Genomic DNA, 12,359 nt, shown 5'->3' on the forward strand with positions numbered 1-12,359 from the left:
TGCCCCGGGCAGGACGTTCACGCCAGGCGGGGGCCTCCCCTTCCGGCTCAGTGACCTTGGCCGAGGCCAGGCTGCCTGTGGGGCCGCCCCCTCCCCAGACCACCAGCAGCCCCGTGCTGTGGTTGATTGGCGTATGTTCTTTTTCTGGAACAATACGGTCTATTTCATTTATGCCACCCTGTGTGGTAACAATGTTCCTAATTAATACAAGTTCTAGTCAGTGACAATATGGTCTATTTAATTAATTTCCTGTGTTCTGGTTAAAAACCACACAGTGCTTCACTTGATTGATTTCCTCTGTTCATGGATCCTAATGTATTCCAAAACACAGGGGTGCAGTCCACACATTTAGGGCTGGTCATCTGCTTCCGCTGCCCCCCACTCCAGAAGGTCCTCAGGGAGGGCTGGTGGCCCCCCGCAGGCCATGGCCTCAGCAGGGGCTGCTTGGGGTGGAGGACTTCAGCTGGGGGCAGGGCGTGAGCGGGGCCCAGGCGGGGGGCATCGTCCCACCTAAGCCCCTGGGGTGCACGGCAGCCTGGCCTCGTGGCGCTTGGCCCACACCGCTGCCTTCAGGCTCTGTAACCCACTGCGGCTCCTTCCCCAGGGCCCTCTCTGTCTCCGAGGCCGGGTCACTGTCTCCCGTCCCCAGCATCGCCACCACTGCCCCTCTCTGCTGTCCCCTCCTTCACCCAGCCAAGGTCGCTTCTGGAAGCCTCTCTGCCCAGTGTCCTGGACGTGGTTCCCAAAGTCTTCCTGAAGCAGCCTGCAGGCCTCTCTGCTGGCCGGATTCCCCTGCCCCCATCTGCTGCCCCCCGCCCCCCGCCCCTGCACATGGCGCCCAGGCTGGGCCGGTCCACCCGGAACTCCTGAGGCCTCCTGTGCTCTGGTCCAGGACGTTGTGTCCCCAAGCCTACCACGTGCCTGGGATGGGTGGGTGCTCAGAAGCCCACCCTACCGATGGTCACCCCTGCCTAGGAGCTCATGGTGGAGGGGTGTGGTCTGGGGGGTGGGGACCAAACGTGAGCTTGACCCCTTTACAGAACGTTGGGACAGTGACAGGTGGGTCTGCAGGTCTGGTGGGTACCAGGGCGGGGTGCGTGTGACGCCTGAGCTGAGCCCTGACAGGTGATGGGCTGGGGGCAGATTCCCAGCAGTCCTGCCAAGGACAGTGCGCCGGCTCGGGAGTGAGAGGCAACTCGGACCACGGTCGCTGGTCGCTTGACTGGCACTCTGCTCTGGCCTTGTGTCCAGCTGCATCTGGATGCCCGGCTGTAAGGCCCAAGGTGGGATCCTTCCGACTCCTTGGAAGGCAGAAAGGGCCCTCAAGTAGGGGACCCTTGAATGCCGGCCTTGGACTCAGTGAATTTCTTCCTGCAGATGGTGGGGGCCCCCAGGGGCATTTGAGCAGGGATGAACAGCAGACGCAGGCTTGGGAGAGGGGCCTGGCAGTGTGTCCCCCACGACTCGGGACTTCCAGGGATGGCCCAGGTGTGGGAAGCACCGTGAGGTGCTCGTCAGACCACAGCGCCCCCAGTGAGTGGTGGGTGTGCAGGGCCTGTGGGAGGAATAGGTCCACAGGTCCTTCTGCGGAAGGGCTCTGGGCCCTGGACTGCAATCCGGGAACCCGGGAGGGCCTGGGCTCTCCACTGGGTCTGCTGCCGCAGCCTTCTGCTCACCAGCCCTCCTTTTCTTCAGCTGTGGAAAATGACCAGCACCCGATGACCTGCCCATCTTTCTTGCCTGGAGAACATTATTGCCACAGAGCCCCCCCCGGGGTCAGGCCTCCCCAGCCTGCCCACTTCCATGGCTCCACCACCTTACCTGCGGAGGAAGCACATCCCCTTTCTTCTGGACTCCCTCCTGAGCATCCAGGGGGGGATCAGCCATGGCAGCCCCTCCACTGTCCATTGTCGGCCCCCGAGGGCAGCCCCCGCCAGGCCCTGGGCATGCTGGACTCTCCACAGAGAACAGGTCTTAGGCTAAGTGAGCACACGCTTTATTGCCCCCAGCGGGCCTCCTCCTGGAGAGAAAGGGGCAGGTAACAGAGGGCTAACAGAGGGCAGGTGCCCACGTCACTTACCTCTGCCAACCTCGAGGATAAAACAGCCCATCAGTTATTTTATCAGTAGAATGAGTTTGTTCAGGAACAGCAGAGGAACTGCATTTCAGACGTGTAAGCTACGGCCAAACCACGAGCAAGTCTGGCAAATGTAGGGCTGGGGTGGGGCTGGCGGAGAGGAACCTGATACAGCGAGGGGGGGAAGGAGCTAGTGGCTGCTTCCCAAGCCCACTGCAGGAAAGCAGGGCTTCAGGGCTGACGGCTTCTCATTGGCCGAGCAGTGGAGGCTTGTCATTGGCTAGGCTGTTGCCGAGTGAAGAGAGGCGCTTCCTCCTATGGGGTGGGGGTAGGGGTGGGAAGTAAAGCAGCCCAGATGCAAAGATGCAAAGTACTTTCTCCCTGTAGGCGAGAGGTCCCCTTTAGGGCTTCCCAACTGTACTTTATTTATTTACTTATTCTTTTTGTTTTGTTTGTTTGGTTTTGGTTTTGTGTGTGTGTTTTGCCACAACACGCACATATGGGATCTTTGTTCCCTGACCGGGGATCAACCTTGTCTACGGTGGTGAAAACATGGAGTGCCTAACTGAAAGAGAGGAGGTCCGCCTGGTCCTTGCCTGCCCCCCACCCTGTTCTCTGCCTGCCTTTTGCCTGAGGAAAACTTTACTCCAAGAATAATCAGAGAAGAGAGAAATGCTGAAACAAAGGAACACAGTCAAAGCAGACTAAACGATAATAATGTAGTCATTAAACATAGTCAAGGACCTTTAGTTCTTTCTCAAGGGCTGTAGATAATTTTCTGAGCCATATCCTGTGAGCTCTCTTATAGATACCAAAACACCAGGTGAAGTTAACTATGTGATGAGCAGACTGAACCCAGGATTTGAGCTGCCACAATTCCGATAATTGACTGCAAAGAAATGGGAACAAGTGTACCCCAGAACTGAAGATTAATTGTACCTAAAACAACCAAGATGCTGCTAGTCAGACCACTGATGACCAATTGAAGACGACCGTTAGAGATGACTGTGCTGTTTCTGCATGTAACCCCCCCGCCACTCTGTCTGTGAATGCACTCACCCCCTGCTTGTTGGGGGGAGCTGGGAAGTCGGCCTTTGGACAGATGTCCACCACCCTCCTCCCCAGTTGCCAGCATCCGAAATAAAGTAAACTTTCATTTCTACCAACCTGGCCTGTTTACTGGCTTTTGAGTGGCAAGCAGCCAGACCCTCATGCATACCTTTCAGTAACAACCACTGGCCCACCAGGGAGCTCCCCCCAGCTCTATTTTAAGTGAGAGTTCCCTTTGTTAATTTTCACACATCCCAGCACTGCCTTGGCCTGCATCTTGGTCCAGTGACCATGAACGAAGGCATTAGCGGTCACCATGGACTCGAGTCCTGCCCTCACATCACTCACACTAGCAGCAGGGTCCTTCACACAGGGCGGGAATCCAGTTCCAAATTCCTTCCTGGCGGCCTGCCTTCTGGAAGGGTTATAATTGATCTGCCAGCCTGGGCCAGGTCTCCCTAGAGCACAGAGCCTGTGGGAGGGCAGTGAAACCAGGGATAGGAGGGGACACGTGAGGCTGTCCCCAGAGCCGGCACAGCGCCTGGCCTTCTGCCCAGTGATGCTGGTCGTCCCTGGGCTGCCTGTGAATGGCTTCATTTGGAGCAATCTGACCCTGGGTGAAGGGATGAGAAGCGAAACCCAGGACCCTTCCTTCTCAGGCCTCTCATTGCCCAGTCATCAGCCCTTGGAAGGCTGGAGGGGAGCCAGGACCCCCATGTCAGGGCGAGTGCATCTTCTGAGTCTGGGAGTGGGGTCTGTGCTGCAGAAATGTCTGGCTCACCTGCCCCAGACCTTCTGCGAGGCTGGCCTGGCCAATGCAGGCTGTCAAACCTGCAGCCGTGCCACTCTGGACTGTCCCCCCCACCCTCATTCAGGAGTTAAAACCCTGATCTCCAAGGTGATGGTGTTAGGGGTGGTCCTTAAGGAGGTGATCAGACCATGAGGGAGGAGTCCCCACCAACAGGATTAGTGCCCTTATAGGAAGAGACAGGGCTTCCCTGGTGGCTCAGCTGGTGAAGAATCCACCTGCACTGTGGGAGACCTGGATTCGATCTCTGGGTTGGGAAGATCTCCTGGAGGAGGGCATGGCAACCCACTCCAGTATTCTTGCCTGGAGAATCCCATGGACAGAGGAGCCTGGACGGTTACAGTCCACGGGGTTGCAAAGAGTCTAACATGACTGAGAGTCTAAGAACAGCACAGGAAGAGATATGAGCTTTTGTCCTCTCTCTCCGATCTCTTCCTTCTGAGAAGACAGCTATCTGTAAACCAGGAAGAGGGCCCTCAACAGACGCAGGATCCATCTGCACCTTGATCTTGGAACTTCAGGCTCCAAAAATGTGAGACATGAACACTCGCTGTCTCAGCCCCCCGGTCTGTGGCAGCTGTCACAGCAGCCCCAGCTGACAAGCGGCGCTCAGTGCTCCCTGCTGGCTGAGCGCACAGGTGGGCCAAGCGAATCTAGGTGTCCCTGGAAGATGATACATTCACCCCACTAACTGCTACCCCAACGATACCAGACTGGCGGCTCAGAAACAACAGAGGTTTGTTTCCTGCACTTTTGAGGCTAGAATTCTATGATCAAGTTATGCGCAAATTCATTGTCAGGTGAGGACTTGCTTCGTGGTTCGCAGATAGGTGTCTTTGGTCTGTATTCTCTCGTGGCCCATGGGATGAGAGCGCTCTCCAGGGTCTCTCTTGCATGGGCACTAATCTCGTTCACGGGACTCCACGTTCATGACCTCATCACCTCCAAACACCGTCACATCCGGGAACAGGCTTCAACATGTGAATTTTGGGGGGACACAGTCTGTAGCTGTCCTGTTGTAGAGACCATTGGCCCCAGTGCCTGAGATCTCACACTTCCTGCCCTCTGCTGGGCAGAGCCCGACCCTCCCACAGGCCAGCACACTCCTGCTGTTGCAGGTCCACATCCCAGGGTTCTGTCTGAGGAATTTCATTTGCAAATATAAATTCGCTGCCACTTTGGGAACACTGAAGGGAAGATGAAGCATCAGTTAAGATTTCTGATTTTTCCACCGTGAGTGGAAGGGCTTGAAGGGCGATGGCTGGTATATTAATATTTGTCACAATGATTTATCCTACAAGTGAGGAGGCTCTGGCCAGGTTTGGGAGCTGGCCGAATAACTGAGAGTCAAGGTGTGAACAGCCAGGAGTCCCGGGCTTAAATCTTTCCTACTCTTGTCTTGTACAATAAATGCCCAGCCGACTGTTTCCTGAAAATGCTCTGGCAGGTCGCTATTAGGTCACTGTGACTAGCGGGAAACGGAATTTCCAAAGGAGTGGTTGCTGAGGAGGAAGACAACTGGACGTGGGGGGCGGGGGGGGGGGACAGTAACCCTGGATGGTCCTCCCGGAACAAGGCCAGTTTCCAGGAGGAGAGGGGGGCAGCAGGTACCCCCGGGACCTCCAGGACAGCGGGTGGAGCTGGGCGCCCGCCAGGCCTGCCTGACCACTCCTTCCTATTGGGGAACTAGGGGGTGACCGCGTGCTGTGGGACACCACGCTCTGTTCCGCTTCCCTTCCTTAAAAATAAAATGATGTCCCGGCAGAATAGGGTCTGGTGCGCATCAGGCCTGCGAGAGGAGGGGCGGGGACCCCGAGAAGCCGGGCACAGAAGTGTCACCGCGCCTTCGGAAACCGGGTGGGGAGCGTAGGGCGGGAGGGGACACGGGCTGCTAGCGGCGGGGGCCGCAGGCCGCCCACAGCCAGAGCCGAGCCCGCCGCCGCGCGTGGGTAGCGGAAGTCCCGCCCCAGTTCTGGGGGGGTCCCCGCCCCTCCAGGTCCGCCCCCTCGGGCTCCGTCCCTCTGTTCTTTCCACCTTCCTCCCTGGAAGGGCCGCCCCTCCTGTTGTCCACGGGACGCCCCATCTCCGCTCTGTAGACCGCGCACGCCGGCCGCGTCCTGAGAGCCGACCACAGCCGTGGAGGCCAAGCCCGCCCCACTCCCTTCCTGAGGTCCGCTCCTCCCGGCCCCGCCCCCGTCCCCGCCTCAGGTCCCGCCCACCACGCGCGCCCTACGCGACCCCTCCCCTCATTGGTCCAGACACGGACGGCCCCGCCCACCAAGGATGGACCACCCCTTCAAAGGCCCCGCCCCACAACCCCGCCCTCTTTTCGACTCCGCCCACTCATGTTACCGCCCCTCTAGGCGACCCCGCCCCTCTCCTCGGCCCCGGCCACAACCCCGCCCCCTCTTAGACCCCGCCCCCTTAGGTTACCGCCCCTCTAGGCGACCCCGCCCCTCTCCTCGGTCCCGGCCACAACCCCGCCCTCTTTTCGACCCCGCCCACTCAGGTTACCGCCCCTCTCATCGGCCCCGCCCCCTCCCGGCCCGGGGCTACGGCGGCTGCGACCGTTGCGCGCGCTGGGGGAGCGGATCGCAGCCGGAGAGCGAGCGGCGGGTAGGTTGCGGGCCGGGCGCCGGCGCCCCGCCTCCGCTTTCTTTCTTCTGAGGGCGCGCGCTCGCGGCCTCCGCGGCCCGCCCCGCCCGGCCGAGCGGAGGGTGCCGGGGGCGGCCGGCGCCTCGGGGTCCGGCTCACTGGGGCCACCCGGCCGCCGCCGCCCTCCTTTTGTTCCTCGGCGCGACTCAGGCCGGGCGGAGGGGCGGCCGCGGGACCCGAAGGCCCGGGATCGAGGCAGGGCCGAGCGCGCGGGGCCTGCGACGCCCACCGACGGCGGGCGCCCGGGCCGAGTTCTCACGGGCTCCCGAGTTTCCTGCCCGACCTCCCGGGCGGCCGCATTGTCGGATCAGAGGCCGCCTTCGGAGACCCCAGCTCTGGGAATGCGGCGCCGCGACGCAGCCCTGTGCCCGCTTCCCGATGCGGGCTCCGAGCTGCGGCCCAGGGCAGGGGGTGGGGGACGCTGCGAGGCCCCGGAGCTGCGGGCGCCGGCGGGGTGGCCCGGAGCTGTGAGTGCAGGCGGAGTGGTGGCCTGGAGTTGTGGGTGTAGACGGAGTGGCCCGGAGTTGTCGGTGTAGACGGAGTGGCCCGGGGCTGTGGGTGGTGGCCCAGAGTTGTGAGTGTAGATGGAGTGGTGGCCCAGAGCTGTGGGTGTAGATGGGGTGGCCCAGAGTTGTGAGTGTAGATGGAGTGGTGGCCCAGAGCTGTGGGTGTAGATGGAGTGGCCCGGGGCTGTGGGTGTAGACGAGTGGGCCCAGAGCTGTGGGTGTAGACGAGTGGGCCCAGAGCTGTGGGTGTAGACGAGTGGCCCGGGGCTGTGGGTAGTGGCCCAGAGCTGTGGGTGTAGATGGGGTGGCCCAGAGTTGTGAGTGTAGATGGACTGGTGGCCCAGAGCTGTGGGTGTAGATGGAGTGGCCCGGGGCTGTGGGTGTAGACGAGTGGGCCCAGAGCTGTGGGTGTAGACGGGGTGGCCCAGAGTTGTGAGTGTAGATGGAGTGGTAACCCAGAGCTGTGGGTGTAGATGGAGTGGCCCGGGGCTGTGGGTGTAGACGAGTGGGCCCAGAGCTGTGGGTGTAGACGAGTGGGCCCAGAGCTGTGGGTGTAGACGAGTGGCCCGGGGCTGTGGGTAGTGGCCCAGAGCTGTGGGTGTAGATGGGGTGGCCCAGAGTTGTGAGTGTAGACGGACCACAGGGCAGGCCGCCACTCTCTGTGCCTCGGCTTCCCCGTTGCAGGGTTGGGTTTGTAATGGGACCTGCCTGTAACCGTGGGGTCACTCAGGGTTGTGAGTGGATCCGAGTGGTCAGTGTCCATCAGTGTCACGTGCTGTGGTTAAAGGGCACCTGGGAGGCCGTGGGACCCGCAGACGGACCGTGAGGCTGGCAGGGAGGGAGCTGCTCCTCAGGAGACCCTCCACCCCGGGTCTGAGACGAGCACCTGGATAGGTGGTGGGCAGCGGGCAATGACCAAGAAGAGAGTTGTTTAAACCCTGCCTTAGGGACTTATCGTTGCAGTGGGACGTTTCATCAGAACGTCCTCCGACCCAGTGGTCTTGAGCCTAGAGGTCCTGGCCATGGGGTGAGGACGCGGGGCCTGGGCCTCAGGGATGCTCCTCAGACGGGGACAAGCCCATCGCCGAGGTGCCCACCGCGGTGCTGGGTGGTGCAGCACCTCTGGGAGAGGTGGGCACAGGAGGACCTGGGCTGGCAAGTGGAGCGGACCTGGGGTGGGGTGGGTGGTGGCGTCCTGTGCGGGGTCAGGAGGTGAGCAGCGGGTGCTGGGTGGGCCGGCGCCCCAGGCTCAAGGGCAGGCTGGTTTCCCCCTCTTCTAGGAGGAGGGCATCCGGGAGGAAGGGGCCGGTGGCCAGGCAGAGGAGCAGCTGCAGGCTGGGAGGCCTGGACCGGGTGGCCTTTTTGGAGGAGGCGGCCAGCCTGCAGGGGCATGCAAGGAGGGGGAGGCTGGGAGGTTCAGGCCTCCCACAGCAGAGGAGAGCACGTGCACTTTCTGATTACACTGCCTTTAGACACTTGCCTTTGTCTGAAGTGGGTCAAGCAAGTCAGGATGAAGGAAGAACAGTGTGTCGTTAAGACTCGACACAGGCAGTCCAGCGAGGCCACGGCATGTTACGTTTTCTCTGAATTTGGTGGAATTCACAGACACAGTTTATTTTCTGATTAGCACCTGTATGAGTTTCCCGTGGCGGCTGTAACCAAGGACCACAGCCTAGTGGCTTAAAAGCATAAACGGAGGCTGGACGTCCTCTCGGCTAGCGGGGGCACCCTCACGCCCGGCCCGCGCCATCTAGCCCTGGCTCCTGCTTCCCTCTTTCTGTCCTGGCTCCTCGCTCTGCGTCCCTCCCAGGAGGACACCCGTGGTCATACCCGTGTGTGGAACCCGGGTCCTCTCCCCAGGCAGGCGCATTAGTGTTATCACACCTGCCAAGGCCCTGTCGTCTGTAAGGTGACGTTCACAGCTCCAGGGCCTCTGGCCTGGAGTCCCTGTGGTCTGCCCTGGCCACTCTTGCAAGGACTGGGGTCTCTCCTGTCGTGGGCTGGGGGGCAGCCGTCTCGCACCCCCACCGAGGAGGCGCTGCTGCTCCTGCCTCGTGGCGTCCCCGCCCAGCGCTGGAGGAGAGGCCGCAGTGGTCCCGGGGAGGAGATGAGCCTGGCTCGGGGTTCTGGCTGGTGGATCGCTCATGTTTACTTTTGGGGGTGGCGGTTACCCGCTCCTCTGGCCGTCCGAGAAGAGCTGGAAGCAGGGCCTTCCGTGGTGGTCCAGGGGTTAGGACTGTGCTCTTCCACTGCAGGGGCCTGGGTCCCGTCCCTGATCGGGGAGCTACGATCCTGCACGCTGCTCAGTGCGGCCTACATACATAAATAAGTAATGTAAAAAAAATAAAAGTTGTAGTCAGTCCTCAGAAGTATACTCAAACCACGGGCACGTTCGATTTTAACAAGCACGTTTCCCTGTGGTTTCTGGGGGTTCACCAGATTCAGCCCTGAGACCGTGGACTGAAGACAAAGGAGATGCCCGACTCGTCCTCCCTGTGCTCTCCCCGCCTCTGTCCCCAGCCCCGTCGTCAGATGACAGCCCACGTGGGTCCTGCCTCGACTCTTTTTACACACTCTGTGCTACGTATATATCTTTCTCTACGTCTTATTTTTGTCCCTTCCTGTGGTCTTGGCCACCCTTCTAGGACACTTAGATGAGGAGTTAAACCTACTGATTAAAGAATGAAGACAGCAGGCGCTCTCCTGACCTGCTGGCCTCATCTCCCGGGGCAGGCATCCCAGGCTCCGTCTTCTCAGGCATTTCTGCCGTCTTAGCTGCTGTCTTAAAGTCTGTGTGTTTGATTTCTCTGGAAGGCGCAGGGACCCTGGCTCTCCGCTCCGAGGCGGTGATGCTCCCTCGCCCTCTGTTTCCCAGCTCAGTCAGTGCACCGCTGGTTACACCAGTGTCTGCTGCTCACCTGTCTGTTCCTCGAACGAGGTGCCTGAGCACAAGCCCTTTCCTGCGCAGGCCTGTGGCTCCCCTCTTGTGGTGGCGTCTGGCTCCCGGGTCTGGCTCCCCACCCCGCTCTGTGCTGGCCCCCACGGGACCTGCGTGTCCACAGCTGTCTGCGCTCAGGACCTCTGTTCCCAGTCTGGGCTCACTCCCGGTTCTGTGGAAGTGCATGCTCATGATAGCCAAGAAACCTCATCTGGGTTTTTCCTTTGCTCTTGATTTTGAAGATGGCTTTTGAGTTAACTTTTAGTTTAGCTGGGTATAGAATTCTACCGAGGAGTGTTTTCTCAGAATGTCGAAGCCGCTGCTGTACTGCATGTGGCACCTTCCCGGCTCTGGCGGGAAGCAGACGCCCTGTGAGTCTCTGTGATCTGGCCCCAGGAGGCCCGCAGGAGCATCCCTTGTTCCCTGAGTTCTGAGCCGTCAGAACACGATGACGTGTTCTCATCACTGGTGGGCGAGGCAGCCCCGTGCAGACGGGCCTGGTCTTTTTTGTGTGCTTCTCCACTTTCTTTCAGTTTTGTGTTCTCTCTGGAACTCCATTTATTTAGAGGCTGGAACTCCGGGGCTGACCTAATCCTCGATCCTCCTCCTTTTGTCGATCTGCTTGATGTTTGCCCTGCTCTTGGGAGGTGGCGCTAGCAGTAAAGAGCCTGCCTGCTAATGCAGGAGATGTAGGAGATGCAGATTCCATCCCTGTATCAGGAAGATCCCTGGGGGAGGAAATGGCAGCCCACTCCAGTATTCTTGCCTGAAGAATCCCATGGGCAGAGGAGCCTGGTGGGGATAGTCCATGGGGTCACAGAGTCTGACACAACTAGTCTCTGGTTCTTCTGCCTTTTTAAAATCCAGCTTGTACATGTGAAATTCTCAGTTCATGTATTGTTGAAGCCTAGATTGAAGGATTTTGAGCATTACCTTGCTAGCATATGGAATGAACACAATTGTATACTAGTTTGAACATTCTCTGGCATTGCCTTTCTTTGGGATTGTAGTGAAGACTAACCTTTTCCAGTCCTGTGGCCACTGCTGGGATTTCCAAATTTGCTGACATACTGAGTGCAGCACTTTAACAGCGTCATCTTTTAGGATTTTAAATAACTCAGCTGGAATTCCATGACCCCCACTAGCTTTGTTCGTAGTGATGCTTCCTAAGGCCCACTTGACTACAATCATATTTGGAACACTCTTGATACTAATCAAAAAGTGTTGATTGTGGAAAACATGTGGCTCCAGGCAGAGCAAACAGAAGAGCACCGTCAGCGCCCAGGTGCTCTGCGCTCGCCTGTGACGGCCGGTGGCGTCTGCCTGCCCTTCTGGTCTCACTCTGTTTTCTGTTTGTCCTGTTTTCTGCTGTTGTTGCTGCTTTTCCTCTCTTAGCTTGTTTCGGGTTAACTGAGTGCATGCGTATCTGTGTGTACTTACACCAAGGGATGCACATGTTTGCATCTATGGGTTCATGTACCAAGTGTGTGTGTATCTGTAATAAATACACACATTTTCTAGTACTGCACCTTAACTCCTGCATTGACTTTTTTGGCTGTACCTCTTTGCATTATTTTTTATTTTATTTTTCATTTATTTTTATTAGTTGGAGGCTAATTACTTTACAATATTGTAGTGGTTTTTGCCATACACTGACATGAATCAGCCACGGATTTACATGTGTTCGCCATCCCGATCCCCCCTCCCACCTCCCTCCCCATCCCATCCCTCTGGGTCCTCCCAGTGCACCAGGCCCGAGCACTTGTCTCATGCATCCAACCTGGGCTGGTGATCTGTTTCACCCTTGATAGTATACTTGTTTCAGTGCTATTCTCTCAGAACATCCCACCCTCGCCTTCTCCCACAGAGTCTAGAAGTCTGTTCTGTACATCTGTGTCTCTTTTTCTGTTTTGCATACAGGGTTATCATTACCATCTTTTGAAATTCCATATATATGTGTTAGTATACTGTATTGGTCTTTATCTTTCTGGCTTACTTCACTCTGTATATTGGGTTCCAGTTTCATCCCTCTCATTAGAACTGATTCAGATGAATTCTTTTTAATGGCTGAGTAATATTCCATGGTGTATATGTACCACAGCTTCCTCATCCATTCGTCTGCTGATGGGCATTTAGGTTGCTTCCTTGTCCTGGCTATTATAAACTGCATTATTTTTTAGTAGTCTAAAATGCCTATCTTAACTTTTTGCCATCTGTTTAGAGTTAATTTTATAACACTTTAGATAAAATGTAAGAGTTGTGTATTATAATAGTAATAAAAGTTCCACTTGTGCTGCCTTTGAGCTATTTGTTGTCATTTGTCTT

General features: G+C 57.8%; 1 protein-coding gene across 3 annotated transcripts in view; it reads left to right on the top strand.

Annotated features, from left to right (window-relative positions):
* The first annotated feature begins 6,457 nt into the window (after positions 1-6,457).
* RGS12 (regulator of G protein signaling 12) overlaps positions 6,458-12,359 on the top strand; it is a 121,474-nt gene continuing 115,572 nt past the window's right edge. For all 3 annotated transcript variants that reach the window (XM_065914533.1, XM_065914534.1, XM_065914535.1), the window contains exon 1: positions 6,458-6,551. The gene's annotated coding sequence lies outside the window, so the exon portion shown is untranslated. The remainder of the gene's footprint in view (positions 6,552-12,359) is intronic.

This window comes from Muntiacus reevesi, chromosome 22 (assembly GCF_963930625.1).
Source record: "Muntiacus reevesi chromosome 22, mMunRee1.1, whole genome shotgun sequence".
In the NCBI taxonomy this organism is placed as follows: Eukaryota; Metazoa; Chordata; class Mammalia; order Artiodactyla; family Cervidae; genus Muntiacus; species Muntiacus reevesi.